Source organism: Dendropsophus ebraccatus, chromosome 12, assembly GCF_027789765.1.
Source record: "Dendropsophus ebraccatus isolate aDenEbr1 chromosome 12, aDenEbr1.pat, whole genome shotgun sequence".
Taxonomy (NCBI): Eukaryota; Metazoa; Chordata; class Amphibia; order Anura; family Hylidae; genus Dendropsophus; species Dendropsophus ebraccatus.
In genome coordinates, this window is record NC_091465.1 from 1,771,685 (window position 1) to 1,779,919 (window position 8,235).

The following is an 8,235-nucleotide window of genomic DNA, read 5'->3' on the forward strand; positions in this document are numbered from 1 at the left end:
GCCCCCCTGTGGATGAGGTGGTGAGGAGCACAGCGCCCCCCTGTGGATGAGGTGGTGAGGAGCACAGCGCCCCCTGTGGATGAGGTGGTTAGAGGCACAGCGCCCCCTGTGGATGAGGTGGTTAGGGGCACAGCGCCCCCTGTGGATGAGGTGGTTAGAGGCACAGCGCCCCCCTGTGGATGAGGTGGTTAGGGGCACAGCGCCCCCTGTGGATGAGGTGGTTAGGGGCACAGCGCCCCCTGTGGATGAGGTGGTTAGGGGCACAGCGCCCCCTGTGGATGAGGTGGTTAGGGGCACAGCGCCCCCTGTGGATGAGGTGGTTAGGGGCACACTCGGCGCCTGGTGAAGGTGCGCTCTCTGGAGTACGAGACGTTGGGGGCTGGTAGGGCCTCTTGTCTTTGGAGGGGCTCTGCCTATAAGGTTCCTTAGCCTGCGTCTCCTCTCCTGGTGGCGGCTGATGCTGGCACATTAGTCTTTTGGTTTGTGCTGTAGCTGTATAGGAATATAGGACTTGCAGGCGCTGATCTTGGGCTTTCGGGCTGTTTGTTTGCTTTGTATGTATGTGTATATTATTAGTGTGTATATTTGCATATTTAGGTTCCATATTTTTGTGTTGGTCTCCACCTGGGGTTGGGGTTTAGTGTTAGGTTGGGTGGTGGGTTATATGGGGGGAGGGGGTTTCTGAGGACTTTGGTACAAACAGAAAATCCTGGGCTGGTTTATGTACCCGGGGCATGGGATGCCGGACCAGCTCAGGACCCCCCCCCCCCAAAAAAAAAAAAAAAAATTATAAAAATGTTTTGGTGTTTGGTGTAGGGATCTATGTATATATTCATTTATGTATTTGGGCTCGTTCCCACTGAGGAAAGGTAGCGGAATTCCGCGACGGAATTGTCCGCCGCGGAATGCCGTTAGCCTCCCGCTCATAATGGGACTCTATGGGAGACGCGCGCTCCTGCCCTGTCCGCGCTGAAGAATGAACATGTTCATTCTTCAGCGCGGACAGGGCAGGAGCGCGCGTCTCCCATAGAGTCCCATTATGAGCGGGAGGCTAACGGCATTCCGCGGCGGACAATTCCGTCGCGGAATTCCGCTACCTTTCCTCAGTGGGAACGAGCCCTTTATTTGTATATTTATTTAATTTTTGTGGAACACAACCGGACCAGAGGTTAGTATGGAGTATAGTTATGTTAGTTATTGTAAAGTTTGATAGTGTTATTATTGTGGTGGTTTTGGGGAAATCTAGTTTGCACGTGTGGGGGATAATACAGCGGTGCGTTTGGTGAGCGAGAGGCCGGATCCGCCAATACGTTTATGGACTCTTATGGACTTGTATATATTGTACAGTTGTGTTATTTATATTGTTGGTTTGTTGTTATGTTTTATATTTTTAAATAAAAGATCTACAGGATGTTATCTACACTGAGAACCCCCTGTAATTGCACTTAGCTATAGTGTAGGATACAGTAATGTGCGGTATATGGGCGGCTGTAGTGTAGGATACAGTAATGTGCGGTATATGGGCGGCTGTAGTGTAGGATACAGTAATGTGCGGTATATGGGCGGCTGTAGTGTAGGATACAGTAATGTGCGGTATATGGGCGGCTGTAGTGTAGGATACAGTAATGTGCGGTATATGGGCAGCTGTAGTGTAGGATACAGTAATGTGCGGTATATGGGCGGCTGTAGTGTAGGATACAGTAATGTGCGGTATATGGGCGGCTGTAGTGTAGGATACAGTAATGTGCGGTATATGGGCGGCTGTAGTGTAGGATACAGTAATGTGCGGTATATGGGCGGCTGTAGTGTAGGATACAGTAATGTGCGGTATATGGGCGGCTGTAGTGTAGGATAAAGTAATGTGTGGTGTAATGTATATGGGCAGCTGTAGTGTAGGATACAGTAATGTGCGGTATATGGGCGGCTGTAGTGTAGGATACAGTAATGTGCGGTATATGGGCGGCTGTAGTGTAGGATAAAGTAATGTGCGGTATATGGGCGGCTGTAGTGTAGGATAAAGTAATGTGTGGTGTAATGTATATGGGCAGCTGTAGTGTAGGATACAGTAATGTGCGGTATATGGGCGGCTGTAGTGTAGGATACAGTAATGTGCGGTATATGGGCGGCTGTAGTGTAGGATACAGTAATGTGCGGTATATGGGCGGCTGTAGTGTAGGATACAGTAATGTGCGGTATATGGGCGGCTGTAGTGTAGGATACAGTAATGTGCGGTATATGGGCGGCTGTAGTGTAGGATACAGTAATGTGCGGTATATGGGCGGCTGTAGTGTAGGATACAGTAATGTGCGGTATATGGGCGGCTGTAGTGTAGGATACAGTAATGTGCGGTATATGGGCGGCTGTAGTGTAGGATACAGTAATGTGCGGTATATGGGCGGCTGTAGTGTAGGATACAGTAATGTGCGGTATATGGGCGGCTGTAGTGTAGGATACAGTAATGTGCGGTATATGGGCGGCTGTAGTGTAGGATACAGTAATGTGCGGTATATGGGCGGCTGTAGTGTAGGATAAAGTAATGTGTGGTGTAATGTATATGGGCAGCTGTAGTGTAGGATACAGTAATGTGCGGTATATGGGCGGCTGTAGTGTAGGATACAGTAATGTGCGGTATATGGGCGGCTGTAGTGTAGGATACAGTAATGTGCGGTATATGGGCGGCTGTAGTGTAGGATACAGTAATGTGCGGTATATGGGCGGCTGTAGTGTAGGATACAGTAATGTGCGGTATATGGGCGGCTGTAGTGTAGGATACAGTAATGTGCGGTATATGGGCGGCTGTAGTGTAGGATACAGTAATGTGCGGTATATGGGCGGCTGTAGTGTAGGATACAGTAATGTGCGGTATATGGGCGGCTGTAGTGTAGGATAAAGTAATGTGTGGTGTAATGTATATGGGCAGCTGTAGTGTAGGATACAGTAATGTGCGGTATATGGGCGGCTGTAGTGTAGGATACAGTAATGTGCGGTATATGGGCGGCTGTAGTGTAGGATACAGTAATGTGCGGTATATGGGCGGCTGTAGTGTAGGATACAGTAATGTGCGGTATATGGGCGGCTGTAGTGTAGGATACAGTAATGTGCGGTATATGGGCGGCTGTAGTGTAGGATACAGTAATGTGAGGTGTAATCTGCGGTTTCCATGCTGCCAGGACACCACCATGTACATGGTCACACCAGGCTGTGGAGTCAGCTCTTATCTATGACCGTATGGAAAAAGGAGACAGAGAACAGGAAATGCCGGCCTGGAAATCCCCCAGAGCTGATTGGGAGGGGGAGGAAGTCTTACAGCAGGACTGCCTGTATACATAATAGTATATCTTCAGTATACTGAGCTCAGGCTACTATAATAGAGCTGGGGGGGGGGGGGGGGGCAATTGAATGGCAGCAGCACGGCCTGTATACAGTCATTGGTCTATTGCCGCTTTTGTCCTGGCTCCCACACAGTGATTTTACACACATATGTGTACTGTGACATCACTGTGTGTATTATCCCGCCTGTACTGTGACATCACTGTGTGTATTATCCCCCCTGTACTGTGACATCACTGTGTGTATTATCCCCCCTGTACTGTGACATCACTGTGTGTATTATCCCCCCTGTACTGTGACATCACTGTGTGTATTATCCCCCCTGTACTGTGACATCACTGTGTGTATTATCCCTGTACTGTGACATCACTGTGTGTATTATCCCCCCTGTACTGTGACATCACTGTGTATTATCCCTGTACTGTGATATCACTGTGTGTATTATCCCTGTACTGTGACATCACTGTGTGTATTATCCCCCTGTACTGTGACATCACTGTGTGTATTATCCCTGTACTGTGACATCACTGTGTATTATCCCTGTACTGTGACATCACTGTGTGTTATCTCCCCTGTACTGTGACATCACTGTGTATTATCCCCCCTGTACTGTGACATCACTGTGTATTATCCCTGTACTGTGACATCACTGTGTGTATTATCCCCCCTGTACTGTGACATCACTGTGTGTATTATCCCTGTACTGTGACATCACTGTGTGTATTATCCCTGTACTGTGACATCACTGTGTGTATTATCCCTGTACTGTGACATCACTGTGTATTATCCCTGTACTGTGACATCACTGTGTGTATTATCCCCCCTGTACTGTGACATCACTGTGTGTATTATCCCTGTACTGTGACATCACTGTGTGTATTATCCCTGTACTGTGACATCACTGTGTATTATCCCCCCTGTACTGTGACATCACTGTGTGTATTATTCCTGTACTGTGACATCACTGTGTATTATCCCCCTGTACTGTGACATCACTGTGTGTATTATCCCTGTACTGTGACATCACTGTGTGTATTATCCCTGTACTGTGACATCACTGTGTGTATTATCCCCCCTGTACTGTGACATCACTGTGTATTATCCCCCCTGTACTGTGACATCACTGTGTATTATCCCTGTACTGTGACATCACTGTGTATTATCCCTGTACTGTGACATCACTGTGTATTATCCCCCCTGTACTGTGACATCACTGTGTGTATTATCCCTGTACTGTGACATCACTGTGTGTATTATCCCTGTACTGTGACATCACTGTGTATTATCCCCCCTGTACTGTGACATCACTGTGTGTATTACCCCTGTACTGTGACATCACTGTGTGTATTATCCCTGTACTGTGACATCACTATGTGTATTATCCCCCTGTACTGTGACATCACTGTGTGTATTATCCCTGTACTGTGACATCACTGTGTGTATTATCCCCCTGTACTGTGACATCACTGTGTGTATTATCCCTGTACTGTGACATCACTGTGTATTATCCCTGTACTGTGACATCACTGTGTGTTATCTCCCCTGTACTGTGACATCACTGTGTGTATTATCCCCCCTGTACTGTGACATCACTGTGTATTATCCCCCCTGTACTGTGACATCACTGTGTATTATCCCTGTACTGTGACATCACTGTGTATTATCCCCCCTGTACTGCGACATCACTGTGTATTATCCCTGTACTGTGACATCACTGTGTGTATTATCCCCCCTGTACTGTGACATCACTGTGTGTATTATCCCTGTACTGTGACATCACTGTGTGTATTATCCCCCTGTACTGTGACATCACTGTGTATTATCCCTGTACTGTGACATCACTGTGTGTATTATCCCCCCTGTACTGTGACATCACTGTGTGTATTATCCCCCCTGTACGGTGACATCACTGTGTGTATTATCCCCCTGTACTGTGACATCACTGTGTATTATCCCCCCTGTACTGTGACATCACTGTGTGTATTATCCCCCTGTACTGTGACATCACTGTGTATTATCCCCCTGTACTGTGACATCACTGTGTGTATTATCCCTGTACTGTGTGTCACGGCCGCGGCGGCTTCCCGCGTTCCGGGTTGCCGCCGCGACCGCCTCCTGTCCCGTGCAGCCGCCGGGGTCCTTGTGTAGGGACCCGGCGCTGCTGCTGCTTCGGCCCCTGGGGCGCCTCACCTCTCCTCCGTGCATGTCGCGGTCTGTGCCGGCCGGCGCGCGTCCCCGCCTCCTAGGGCGCGCGCGCGCCGGCTGTCTCAGATTTAAAGGGGCAGTGCGCTCCTAATTGGTTAGTGTCACCAATCACTCCCCTATAAATCCCAGCATGCCCTGTCCTTAGTGTTGGAGCCTCTACATGCTTCCCATAGCGTTTGGCCCAGCTCCCTGTTGTTCCTGTGTCCTGTCCGTTACCTGGTCCCAAGTCCCTGTTCCTGAGTCCTGTCCGTTACCTGGTCCCAAGTCCCCGTTCCTGGTTCCTGTTCCCCTGTCACACCACCTGTTCCCGTGTCCAGCCTGTCACGTGCTCTCTCATCTGCAGACTATTGCCTGTGCCATCTCCTGCCACGCCTCGCCTGCCGACACCAGCAACCAAGCCAGGGGTAGCGACCTGGGGGTCGCCTGCCGCAGCAAGTCCATCCCGCCTTGCGGCGGGCTCTGGTGAAAACCAGCGGCCCCTTAGACTCCGCTCCCTGGTGAGGTTTGTGCCATCGCTGGTGCCGGTCCAGTGGATCCACTACTCCGGGCGTTACACTGTGACATCACTGTGTGTATTATCCCTGTACTGTGACAACACTGTGTATTATCCCCCCTGTACTGTGACATCACTGTGTGTATTATCCCCCCTGTACTGTGACATCACTGTGTGTATTATCCCCCCTGTACTGTGACATCACTGTGTTTATTATCCCCCTGTACTGTGACATCACTGTGTGTATTATCCCTGTACTGTGACATCACTGTGTTTATTATCCCCCCTGTACTATGACATCACTGTGTATTATCCCCCTGTACTGTGACATCACTGTGTGTATTACCCCTGTACTGTGACATCACTGTGTGTATTATCCCCCCTGTACTGTGACATCACTGTATATTATCCCTGTACTGTGACATCACTGTGTGTATTATCCCTGTACTGTGACATCACTGTGTGTATTATCCCTATACTGTGACATCACTGTGTGTATTATCCCTGTACTGTGACATCACTGTGTGTATTATCCCCCTGTACTGTGACATCACTGTGTGTATTATCCCTGTACTGTGACATCACTGTGTGTATTATCCCCCTGTACTGTGAAACCATTGTGTGTATTATCCCCCCTGTACTGTGACATCACTGTGTGTATTATCCCTGTACTGTGACATCACTGTGTGTATTATCCCTGTACTGTGACATCACTGTGTGTATTATCCCCCTGTACTGTGACATCACTGTGTATTATCCCTGTACTGTGACATCACTGTGTATTATCCCTGTACTGTGACATCACTGTGTATTCTCCCCCCTGTACTGTGACATCACTGTGTGTATTATTCCCCCCTGTACTGTGACATCACTGTGTGTATTATCCCCCTGTACTGTGACATCACTGTGTGTATTATCCCCCTGTACTGTGACATCACTGTGTGTATTATCCCCCCTGTACTGTGACATCACTGTGTGTATTATCCCTGTACTGTGACATTACTGTGTATTATCCCTGTACTGTGACATCACTGTGTGTATTATCCCCCCTGTACTGTGACATCACTGTGTGTATTATCCCCCCTGTACTGTGACATCACTGTGTGTATTATCCCCCTGTACTGTGACATCACTGTGTGTATTATCCCTGTACTGTGACATCACTGTGTATTATCCCTGTACTGTGACATCACTGTGTGTATTATCCCCCTGTACAGTGACATCACTGTGTGTATTATCCCTGTACTGTGACATCACTGTGTGTATTATCCCCCTGTACTGTGACATCACTGTGTATTATACCTGTACTGTGACATCACTGAGTGTATTATCCCCCCTGTACGGTGACATCACTGTGTGTATTATCCCCCTGTACTGTGACATCACTGTGTATTATCCCCCCTGTACTGTGACATCACTGTGTGTATTATCCCCTCTGTACTGTGACATCACTGTGTGTATTATCCCTGTACTGTGACATCACTGTGTATTATCCCTGTACTGTGACATCACTGTGTGTTATCTCCCCTGTACTGTGACATCACTGTGTATTATCCCCCCTGTACTGTGACATCACTGTGTATTATCCCTGTACTGTGACATCACTGTGTATTATCCCCCCTGTACTGTGACATCACTGTGTATTATCCCTGTACTGTGACATCACTGTGTGTATTATCCCCCTGTACTGTGACATCACTGTGTATTATCCCCCCTGTACTGTGACATCACTGTGTGTATTATCCCTGTACTGTGACATCACTGTGTGTATTATCCCTGTACTGTGACATCACTGTGTGTATTATCCCTATACTGTGACATCACTGTGTATTATCCCTGTACTGTGACATCACTGTGTGTATTATCCCCCCTGTACTGTGACATCACTGTGTGTATTATCCCTGTACTGTGACATCACTGTGTGTATTATCCCTGTACTGTGACATCACTGTGTATTATCCCCCCTGTACTGTGACATCACTGTGTGTATTATTCCTGTACTGTGACATCACTGTGTATTATCCCCCTGTACTGTGACATCACTGTGTGTATTATCCCTGTACTGTGACATCACTGTGTGTATTATCCCTGTACTGTGACATCACTGTGTGTATTATCCCCCCTGTACTGTGACATCACTGTGTATTATCCCCCCTGTACTGTGACATCACTGTGTATTATCCCTGTACTGTGACATCACTGTGTAT